Source organism: Drosophila montana, unplaced genomic scaffold (assembly GCF_035044405.1).
Source record: "Drosophila montana isolate Dmon_TW-CO22-7 unplaced genomic scaffold, ASM3504440v1 contig_402_1, whole genome shotgun sequence".
NCBI classification, from domain to species: domain Eukaryota; kingdom Metazoa; phylum Arthropoda; class Insecta; order Diptera; family Drosophilidae; genus Drosophila; species Drosophila montana.
This window is the reverse complement of record NW_026998739.1, coordinates 728,039-739,831: the sequence shown is the minus strand read 5'-3', so window position 1 is coordinate 739,831 and position 11,793 is coordinate 728,039. Positions and strand designations below refer to the sequence as shown.

The 11,793-nt window shown below is 35.1% G+C and overlaps 4 long non-coding RNA genes across 4 annotated transcripts; all 4 read left to right on the top strand.

The window, feature by feature from the left end:
* Positions 1-6,061: 6,061 nt before the first annotated feature.
* On the top strand, positions 6,062-6,825 carry LOC135439077 (uncharacterized). Its single transcript, XR_010437984.1, has 3 exons — positions 6,062-6,214; positions 6,306-6,439; positions 6,493-6,825. It is a non-coding gene; the product is annotated as an uncharacterized LOC135439077 (long non-coding RNA).
* An 898-nt stretch (positions 6,826-7,723) lies between these two features.
* On the top strand, positions 7,724-8,457 carry LOC135439115 (uncharacterized). Its single transcript, XR_010437991.1, has 3 exons — positions 7,724-7,874; positions 7,938-8,077; positions 8,136-8,457. It is a non-coding gene; the product is annotated as an uncharacterized LOC135439115 (long non-coding RNA).
* A 281-nt stretch (positions 8,458-8,738) lies between these two features.
* On the top strand, positions 8,739-9,232 carry LOC135439277 (uncharacterized). Its single transcript, XR_010438019.1, has 3 exons — positions 8,739-8,890; positions 8,960-9,097; positions 9,154-9,232. It is a non-coding gene; the product is annotated as an uncharacterized LOC135439277 (long non-coding RNA).
* A 532-nt stretch (positions 9,233-9,764) lies between these two features.
* LOC135439084 (uncharacterized) lies at positions 9,765-10,417 on the top strand. Its single transcript, XR_010437986.1, has 2 exons — positions 9,765-9,963; positions 10,019-10,417. It is a non-coding gene; the product is annotated as an uncharacterized LOC135439084 (long non-coding RNA).
* The last annotated feature ends 1,376 nt before the right edge of the window (positions 10,418-11,793 follow it).

Here is an 11,793-nt window from a genome sequence, read left to right as displayed (position 1 = left end):
CTTAGTAGGCATTCAAAAGGATAAATAGATAAATTAACGAACTAGACAAATGGATAAGCAGAGGAGCAAACGAGTTGACAGACGGCAGAATAAACGGATAAACAGATGGGTTCATTGCCGGTTGGATAAACGGATAGACAGAAGCTCAATCAATTTAATATCAGAAATGATGCCACAATGTGTTGGACACTTGATTAAATAATTGTAATACCCTCTGTGGGGCTTAAAACAGAAATAATAAGAAATGCTCTAATACCATATACCTATGCACATAATCCTGTATTTTACGGGGTTTGTTTTAAACGCTAGCCGCACCACAAGGCTCCCATTAACAACAATAAGCAGCCAAAATAAACAAAATAACAACAAAAACAAGAATTGTAATGAGCAACGCGACGGTCGCATCTCGCGATAATTATGTATGAAGCAATTATTTCGCATGTCCAGCAACAGCATCAACAAAAAAGGAAAGCAACAACAACAAACTCACACACACACGCACACACACACACACACACACACACACAGAGGCAGACAGAAGGCAATAAGTGTTGTTGGGGTTTCTACGTGCGATCCACACAAATTGAAACGCGACGAGGCTGGCAACAATTTGCTGCTGTTGGACGACAACAACAACAAACGAGTTAAATGCCTGACTGACGTCTATAATTATAAAGTGGGCAAAAACAACAACAGTTCGCGCGAAATTTAAGCACGTGCTGCCAGTTAGCGATAGTGATCGACTGGGTGATACCTCTTAGGCAACAAGACAAGCTAAATTTGACATCGCTGACATCGAAAAGCCAAAATTGAACATCGATATTTATCAGTTTAGGGAATGAGGGTCATATACGATAATCTCTCTTACATACTTTAAAAACCAGGACTGATAATCGATATTTATCGATTTATGGACATAAAAAGAATCGGTATCGAAATTATTTTTGACCTGCTTGTACTTTACAAACACCTTTATATAATTATTGCTTAAATAAACTCTAAAAGCATATAGATTTTTGTCGATTTTGGGAATGAAGATGGCGTTATCACGACTAAAAATCGATATTTTTCGCTTTTAAGAAACAACAAACGCAGTATCGATAATAATTTAGATCTGTTTATACCATATCTTATCTTTTAGATATGCTCAAAAGTTGAGGACGGAATATCGATTTATATCGATTTTACAAAATAGAACGCGTAAGCGAAATTTTGTTTCTATAAATCCGTACAGACAAACGAAGGGAAAGACAGACAGATAGATCGACTCGATGTTTACACAATAAACCCTTTCTTAAACTCCATTTTGAAAACAGGGTATAACAATACAGCCCGAAAAAAATTAAGTGGAAAATGTGTATAATTAAGTCGCCAGCCCAAAAGTAGGCAATACAAAATACCCCAAAAATACCCACAGTTCAACAGAGCGTACGATGGAGTGAGAAACAGGGGTAGAGTAAGAGGGGAAAACACAGTCAACTGTAATTGCATTTGTATTTGTATTTGTATTCACTTGTATTTTGTATATTTTATTTACAAATCGGATTTTTCATTTCCACGCTATAGCATTTTTATAAATCGAAACATACAATTTTCTCCACAGGATTTACCAACACATGTGTAAATATTATTCACTTGCATGTATATTTTCTTTTATACATTTTTAAGCTTGTGTGAGTGTGTTTTTTTGTAAGTGCATTCTAAGCTGATTTTCATGGCTCTGTACGTTTTTTTTTTTACCTTCTTTTCAAAAGTATTTTCCCAAACGTTTTTGTGATGTTTTTTTTTATATTTATTCCATTGTAATTTATTTGTATTAATAAAATACATTAGATCATTTTTAAAAGTGTGCAAATTTTCATTAAATTTTGCTTTTGACCTAAGAGTGTAAATATTTAATATAATCCTATACAAACTGTTAAATTTCATTTTTTTCGCATTCATTATCGCTTGATATTTATATACATAAATATACAATGAAAAACTCATAACTTTCAGAGAAATGCTGCGAATTACAAGCTCAAATCGATATTTATCGATTTTGAGGTAATAGGAAGAGTTATTAATATTAAGATAGGATCTGCCCGGCCTGCCACTAATATTTGCTCAGCTGCAATCTTCCCATTTCTGCCAACTTTTAAAAATAAGAACAGGACTTCAAAGGAAGGAAAATCCACAATAACTTAACTTAAGCCTCTTGAATAAATGTATTAAGAGCCGCTTTTGACATTTAATTGCTTGTCATTAATTTTTCAGCTTTTACACTTTATTGCTTTATTTAATCCCTGATTTTGCTTTGTGTACCTCATGCCGTCAGCATTTGCTTATTGTGATTATGAAAGTGGACAAAGTATCCTCAGATAGAAAGGGAATACCTCCCTCTATTTTTTATAAAAGCTTCTGTTGCACAACAGCTGACCTGAGTTTAAGGGTTCAGGTCGAATGCCAATTGTACTGCCTGAATTATGTAAGGGCAGGGAAGGTTTGGGACACAAAATTGCGATTGAGAATTATAATAGTTGCTGTTAGGCTTACCCGACTTCCTAGGTAACGAAAAACGTTGCCAACTTTAAGTCCAAAACATATGTATGCTAAGCTTCACAGACAACGTCTTCAAATCCAGAGCTTAGCCCAAAACAGCGATAAGGTGGACCATGAAAAGTTCAATTCGAGGGGATAATTGTTGCTTTTACAACAGTTCTTGTCCATGTTTGTGCCACGCTCCAACGCCTATCGAAGCGTTCGCCTGTCACGCGTAGATTTCGCATGTAAATCTTGTCGCATTAATCCGCCGGCCTTAACGGCAATTTTTGTTGTTAACGTTGTCGTTGCTTGAAAAACTGCAACACGCCCACGGGCACACACCCATATACATATATATACATACATCCCGGCATATGTTCGGGCGAAAATGAAATTTAATTTTAATGCACTTAACACATTTTTCACTTATGCTGGAAAATTTATATGAATACTCGTATTCACATTTTCTGCTAGGGTATTTTTTTTTTATAAAGCCCGCATGCAGTTTTTGCCGCCCATAATTACAAATTGATTTTTTTAATGATAATGTAAGGCGGTTGTAGCTGGTTTTTTCTCGCATACCCTGTAATACAAAAGCGAGTATAGTTTAGTTAAAAAATATAAATAACAATTAATAAATACTTATGAGTAATGATACAGTTGATTCTAGGTACGCATGAGTATAGATGTCATATGGAGTGAGTACTTTTGAGTATGCATGCACACAATGTGAAAAATAGAGTATGAGTAGGAGAATATATACTTTATGTCTTTTTAATTGAAGGTTTGTTTTAAATATATAGATATTGTTTGGGTACTTTTGAGTATATTTACTCTAAGGAAACCTAAGATTTCGGATGCCTAACAACACAAAACTGGGTATCTGCTAGTTGAGGCAGTGCTATTTTTTATTTGGTAGGTTCTTGGGCTCATTAAGCGCTTTGGGCAACAGTGATTAACACAAGCTGTTGCAGATACCCTCAAGCAGATAAAACCAGAAGGGAAAAAAATTGGGCGCTAAAAATGTGTAAAATGGGTGAATAACGCGTTTTTAAAGGAAGTGAAAAAAAAATTAAAATTTGAAAGAGTTAAATGCCTCCAAAATTAAATTGTTAAGGCATTTTAATTTGCAGACACTGTAAAAAGTATAATTGTAGTAAATATGAAGGGTAAGCAAAGAATAGCTAATTAAATTTAATGCTTTACGCCTTCTTGCCTATAAACCAGATATTATACACAAACTCATATTTAACAATGCAAACTTCAAATACTTCTTAAAACTCTTTAATTGGCTCAAGTTCATTAGGTTTTCGAAATTTTATTTAGCTGCAAGCGTTTAATGCTCAAAATAACAAACATAAAACACTCTCCCTCTCACACGCTCACTTATATGGCATTAAAATGTTCAATTAAATATCAAACACCTTTACTTTATTTAATTACTTTTCATTGTATTTATATACCTTTACTTTCGCACTTTTCGCTGCATTTGTGCCATTGTTACCAGGACTGCAACAACAAACCCAAGTCGCATACAAAGAGAACAGCTTTACCTTTTGAACAGAGTAAGACTCCTGTAATTACAGACTTTCAATACTCTCAATTGCTCTTATATTTACCTTTCTTTATTGGCTGCTCGTTTATAACAAATAAGATTTCCTTAAAATTTGTTTCTTATTTACGGGGTATTATAAATTAAATGTGGGGAATATTGCATCGCATACAAACTATTTAAGCCTGTAAAACACAATGAGCTCTGTCGAGTATTATTTTAAGTTGGTTTTCTTGAAACTTTGAACAGTTGTTTTATATTTCAGGTTTTACAGCAACTTTCAGGTCGAACTACTTAGTAGGAGGTAAATGTAAACAGAATGATCGATTTTTTATCCAACAATTTAAAAGAGATCAAAGTTTCCAATTGGTTAACTATTTAATAAAAATAAAATAATTGGGTCCTAAATGGAGTAAAATAAAAAAATATATAATAATATATAACTATAAATTAACTAAAAGTTTGCCTAGTTTTGTTCAAACAACGCAATATGCAATTGGATTTGAACTAAGATTAGTTAACTATAAAAGAACTACTGAGAATTTAAACATATTATATTAGGGTATTTAATCTCTAACAACTCACATTAAGATGGATTTTCATTTGTTTGCTTTGCCGTAATTGTCCAAGTTACGCACATTAATGTCAGGACAACGGGCTCTGTGTATATACATATATATATATATACATATATATATATATCTCTATAGTATATATTGTACGCATTGTTGCTGTTGTGTGAGCGAGCGGGTCACAGTCAAGTGGTTGTCTGTCTCCACTCAAGTGTCAGGGTTGTCCTCGTCATGAGGCTGGCAAGCGGCCAAGTGACGTGAAGCTAGTAGAAGGACATTGTGCGTGTGTGTGGGTGTGGGTGTGGGTGTAGTTGTGTGTGTGCCATTTTCACTTCCACTTGCCCGTTCCGCATTCCGCATTGTTACACACGTACATGAATATACAGAGGCATTCTTACTTGTTGGCTAGCAGTGTGAATCCTGCGACTAGTCGTAAATTTTCCTCGGACATATTCAGTCTTGAACATCATCCTGGTCAGCTGCTGATTAACAATTCTCATCTGCTTGTTCTTCTTCTTCTAGCTACTTGTATATTTACTCTAAGTGCCTAACATATGTCATATTTATGATCTCAAAGTAAGCTACAATTATAATAATTTAGTTAAAGCTATAAAAAATAGCCTTATGTTCAATAATCTACAAATATTTAATTATTAATTTTTTACTGATAAAATTTAAAAAAAATCAATAATAATTTAAATATCATATAAAAACATCAAAGTAAATAAAAAATTGATTAATAATAAAAAATAGCAAAACTTATAATTATAAATATAAGTATAGCAAAATAAACTTAATAAAAAGACTAACTTTTTATGTATCAATTTTTGCTTTTCTGCAATAAATGTTATATAGAGTTGCTTTATTTGACCTTGTCTATCAAACTATTTTAAAATTAATTGATAATAATAATTTAAAAATATGAATGGAACATTTCCAAACAAAAATTGTTCGTAATGCAGACAATAAATATGTCATATGTTCAGCGAATATTTTATTTGTAACTTGTCATTATAAAATATTATACAGTTTTTGGTAACCGAGAGTATTTAATTGTCGTCAACCCCCGATATAAGTGGCCCCTTTTATCCGGCAAATATATTGATAGATGAGCTCAAGCACTTGGCACTTTTCATTGCCATCTTCCGTTGATATTTGAACTGGAAACTGGAAACTGAAAACAGAATGCAGCTCTTTGCCTTTGAGTTAGGTTTAAAGTGCCTGCCTCACATTTTCCTCGCACTTCGGCGCAAACTTGGAAGAAATGTTCTCAGGCTCTGGGCTTATGTTACAACTCTTAGTCAAAGTTTGAAGTGCAATGCTAAAATGTTCACAGAGTTGTGCTTGAAATACTTTAAGGTGACTACGAAATTTGTCTGAATTATGCTTAGTATATTTAAAAGGTGCTCTTAACTTACGCAAATAATTTCCCCAATAATCAGAACCAAAGTAGGCTACGAAAATTCATTTCAAACGATTCTGGCCCAGCTACCAGATCCAATACAAATAAACCTCATTCAACTTCTAAACTTGTCCAGTGAACGGCTACAGAATTTTTTGTGTTATTGTGAGTTGAGTTTGTATTTAGTAAAAAATTAAATATTATATGTTTTTTTTTTTAAATTGAAAATTATATATTTTTTTTTATATAACCACAGGTTTATTGTAACTAAGAACAGATACTGCATTGGATTCCAGAATCTTGAAATCCGGACTAGAGTTTTCTGTAAGCCAATCTGCAGTTGTAAATTCCCAACTTAGTACCTATTTCCGTGAAGAAGTTCAACTAAGCGTGAGTACTAAAATCTTCCTCTATAATTGGACTAATATCTTTCTAATCTGCAGTGCCTGTCAAAATGTGCTGCGGACCTTGCTACTCGTGCTGCGGACCTTGCGGAGGATGCTGCGGACCTTGCGGTAGCTGCTGCGGACCTTGCGGTAGCTGCTGCGGACCTTGCGGACCTTGCGGACCTTGCGGACCTTGCGGACCTTGCGGACCTTGCGGACCTTGCGGAGGCTGCTGTGGTGGCTGTGGACCCTGCTGTTAGATCTATCTTCAGAAAGAAACCTAGGTACTAACCAACACTTGCTACAAAAAGCAACAGCAAACCATATGTAAATTTTTGGTAACTAGATTTATATAGTAATGGTATATAAATAAAATGGGAACAAGTTAAATTGTATTTGATGCTTAACTAATTTTATCTACTGAGAAAATAGGGTTGAAACATTTAAAACGGTCCGCTTTCTCCCCTGTTTAACATGGATCCTTTCATAACGAAACTCCTTCGACCTATCCTCGAATACTGCTCTTGCATCTGGTCTTCACAGTATTATAGCCAGGATCGCATTGTCAGTTCAGAAGCAATTTCTGCTTTTTGCTTTACGAGGTTTAAATAGGGGCCCCCAATCTTCGGTAGCCATCCTACTCCAGTAGGCTTCCTATTTTTTACCCTCCATTTGCGTAAGTACCAATTGCAACCTTTTCATTTTTCAGCAGCCGCTGCGACCTTCCAATGAGTCGAGTTATAAGCCGTATCAGTATTAGACTGTGTCCTCAATCCCCTAATTTTTATATACTTCAATGTTAATTCCCCTTAAGCTACAAAACATTGTAAAATACCCTTGTAGACATTGGCCTTTTGCAGATTTGTGAGAATAATGAAGTTTGACAAAAATATCTTTGAATATTTTGAAATATAAGAACCCACTATTCGACCGATCTCTTCTATGTCGGCTAAATGATTGGTCCGATATTAAAAAGATTATGCATATATATGAGGATCATAGTTTAGTCAAAATATCTTGATAAACAAAAAAGTTTTCCACCCAAGAACTTAACTTTTGACTGATTGTTCCTATGGTAGCTATATGATAAAGTTGTCCGATCCGACCGGTTCCGACACATAACCTGCCTGCAACAGAAAGACGGACCTAGCTTTAAAACTGAGGAGCTACTTCGTATAGAAAGCAACAGATGGACGGACGGACATAAGGATATGGCTATATCGACTATTGATTCTGATCTAGAATATATATAAAATTTAATGACTTGGCAGAGTCGTGTAGGAATACAAATTAGACGAGGACTAATCAAAGTAGGCTCTGACAACGATTCTGGCCTAGCTAACAGACTTAATACAAATAAACCTCATTCAGCTTCTAGTACTTTTCCAGTTGAAAACTAGATTTTTGTGTAACTAGATTTTTTGTAAATTTTTTGGGATGTAAGCTTAGATATTCTGAATTTTTAAAGTAAAAAATTAAATAATAATTATCTAATGCAACAGGTTGAAGTCTTTCCTGTAACAGAACACATCGACTGCTTTGGGTTCCAGGAACTGGATATCCGGACTAGTTTTCTGAAAGCCAATCAGCGGTCGATATTTGCCATTCTAGTACCTATTTCTGTGAAGAAGTTCAAATAACCGTGAGTACTCAAATATGTCCAACTATTTGAACTAATATATCTATCTTTTGCATTGCAGTCTGTCAAAATGTGCTGCGGACCTTGCTACTCGTGTTGCGGACCCTGCGGGAGCTGCTGCGGACCTTGCGGGGGTTGCTGCGGACCCTGCGGTGGTTGCTACGGGGGGTGCTATAGTAGCTGTTGTGGACCTTGCGGAGGGTGCTGCGGAGGCTGCTGTGGTGGCTGTGGTCCCTGCTGTTAGACCCGAACGAAATCAGAACGAAATCTAGGTACTAACTTTTGTTACAAAAAGTGACTGCAAACCCTATGTACATATTTGTTTCTCAAATCATATAGTAATGGAAATATATAAATAGAGTGGAGCCTTTTTAAAATAAAAATATCTTTTACTGAGCAGAACCAAAAATAGAATTTACCCCGTTTAGGGTTAGTATAGTATATTAGTCGTAAACCGGATTTTCATTGTGCATAATTCAATCGTAAATAATTCGAATTGGATCAAATTGAAAAATAATATATTTTACTAAGCAGAGCGTAAAATAAAAATTAGACCTAAAAGACATCAATTAGCCGTAAACCGGATATACGGTTTTATCTTTAGGAGAGCTCTTCAGTAGATGATTCGAAGGGTTTTGGCCACAAAAATAATTATGTTACAAAATAAAGACCACAGTAGGCTCTGACAATTGAAAGTCAATGATTCTGGCCTTGTTAGCAGACGCAATAGAAATAAACCTCATTCAGCTTCCCAATTTTGTCCAGTCAACAGCTCTAGATTTTATTTGTGTCATTTTTTGTAAATTCTTGGGGAATGTAAGTCTTGAGAAACGACGAAAAAACTTGGATTTACAATTAAAAAATATTTTTGTTATTCATACACAGGTTGAAAATATTGTAGCAAAAAGCACTGACTGCATTGGATTTCAGTTTGACAACTGAACTAAATAGTTTACTGAAAGCCAATCAGCTGTCGGACTCAACCATCATAGTACCTTTTTCCGTGAAGAAGTTCAACTAAACGTGAGTACCCGACGTTACTCTCTATTCTTTACTATTTGAACAATTCTATTCTGCAGACCCTATCAGAATGTGCTGCGGACCTTGCTACTCGTGCTGCGGACCGTGCGGAGGATGTTGCGGACCTTGCGGAGGATGATCCGGAGGCTGCTTTGGTGGCTGTGGTCCCTGCTGTTAGAACCATCTTCGGAAGGAAACCTAGGTACTAGCAAACATTCGGTACAAAAAGCTACAGCAATCCCATTGTATTGTTTTTCTTTCAAAGTATATAAATAAAATGGATGATTTATTAAAATAAGAAACGCCGTAGATTTGCTGTTAATCGCTCGTATCCTTGCAAATGAAATAAATGTACAGACAGGCAATCTGTAGCCCATAGAAATTCTTATTAAATTAAGAAGCTTACATCGATAACCAATTAAATATCTCACTAGATCAAAAAACGCAGCCAGAAATTCCGCTCAATTTACTTCATATAATGTAGATTCTGAGATGCTTAAAATATATAAATATGAAGCAAGATATCCAGAGTATACATTTTGAGTTTGACATCGAATTAGTATCGGAATCGTAGAGTATAAACAGACTGATCGATTTATATGTATTTGCTCAAGAACATTTCCCATTTTCATGAATGTGGAAGACATGGTTCACAAAACGAACATCATTGCTTAGAACTATATAAACTATATTTTTTTTTAGATTTGCCCACTAATATGTATTATAGGTCTTGTTATACGAATCACAGTAGGCTTTGATAATTTAACTTCTTACGATTTTAGTTAGACAGCATTCATTTCCCTTTTTGGCCTTGTCTACTTAACATTTATATTTTATTGTTGTAATTTTTTTTCCCAATTTACGGGAATGTAAGTGTTGAATGCAGAAAATTTTAGAAAAATAATATATTTTTTTCAAATACAGGTTGAAACTTTTCCTATAAAAAGAAAACATCGACTGCTTTGGATTTCAGGATCTTGAAATCTGTTTTCTGAAAGCCAATCAGCGGTCGATATTTACCATCTCAGTGCCTATTTCCGTGAAGAAGTTCAATTTTAAGGTTGGGGAATTTCGCCTGATATAATCTACGACCTACTCTAAGGTCAGGATGTGCTCGCCGTGCTACTCGTGCAACTATTCCTGCACCACGCCCTGCAATGGTTGCTGCTCTGGATGTTGCGGCTGCAACGGCAACTGCGGGGGCGGAGGCTGCTCCGCCGCCTGCTTCTGCTACCCTAACTGTGGCGGATGTGGACCCTGCTGTTAAGAACCTACTCAGAAAGAAATTTTGGTGCTATTTATAATAAAATCTGTAGTTAATTACGTTGATTATATTGATTTATAATCAGTTTTTATTGCAAATGGGTTAAGAAGGCATATTCGACCCAATAATAGATTCTTGATCAGAAAAACAAGCAGAGCCATGGGCATCTGTCTTTATGAGCGCCTCGATCGGGAGCTAAGCAGGTTTTGCACAAATCAAGTTTGTTTCTAGTTGATAAATGACTTTGTACTACATTATATTATAATAGCTTCTAATACCAAAATTGGCCGGTGAACTATCCTATTAACGACCTACCAAGTTCACGCCACATTTCGCTTAAAGGTCTTATACATCCTCCAATATTCCTGAGCTCATCAGATTTACCAGTGATTGGTCTATCCAGTACTGCAAATTATCTTTGTTCTTGTATCGTTTCATTCTCTTATCTGCCTATCTGCATAGCTTGAATGCATTTATATACGTGCCTGGTAACTATTATTGATACCTCTCGCTCCATTTTGGCTTTTTAGGTATTTATTTGAAAAATACAGAAAATTTTAAAAATATGTCGGAATAATATTTCGGAGCGCAGCGATTTTTGATGCGTATACTAGGCGTCTTAGGAAGCTTACTTCCTTTTCCCTTCGTATCCCATCGAACCACAATCGGCGACATTGTCGCCTCGCTCTAACATTCCCAATCATTGTACCACTACACACCTTCCGTATGCGCCGACAAATATATCGTATGTTTCCCATTCGAAACAATAAGAATTTATATTGCATTACCTGCAAATTTGCAAGGATAATCTCTCGGTCAACATAAACCGAGATATTTATAGTCGAGACTCATGAAAGAAATATGTATGTGAGCCATATTAGAGACTACATTCAATGCCTTTTTGCCAGATGACATTGAATCGGTAATAAAGACTTAAAGATAAAGGGAGTCTTTAGATTAAATGCAGCTTGGTCAAAAAAAATTGTTGGGAGGAGCCTTTAATCCTTTTTCTCCATTTTTAATGGGTTTAGCTGATCGGATGGAACTTTATAGAACCAATTGCCAATTGCACGATAAGTTTATATAATATCAAAATGTTCAGCGTAATTCAGTTTAATCTTATTTAAATTATAAGCAAAGTAATCTCTTAAATTTAAACTTCAACAATTTTGGTTTGGCTACTTACCTAGCATTAATTCAAGCTTCCGGGCTTGTCCAGTTAATATCTCTGCAATTTTTTTTGTATTTTTTGTGCAGTTTTTGGTGAGTTGAAAGCAATCTGAAAAAGGAAAATTGAGTTGGAATGAATTGTATTATATTTTTATAAATAGGTTGAAGTATTTAATGTAAAAAGAAAACATTGAAAGTGTTTGGAACTGGAACTTAAAAATCAGATCGCAAGATTATTGAATACTCCCATCAACTAAATTAGAAC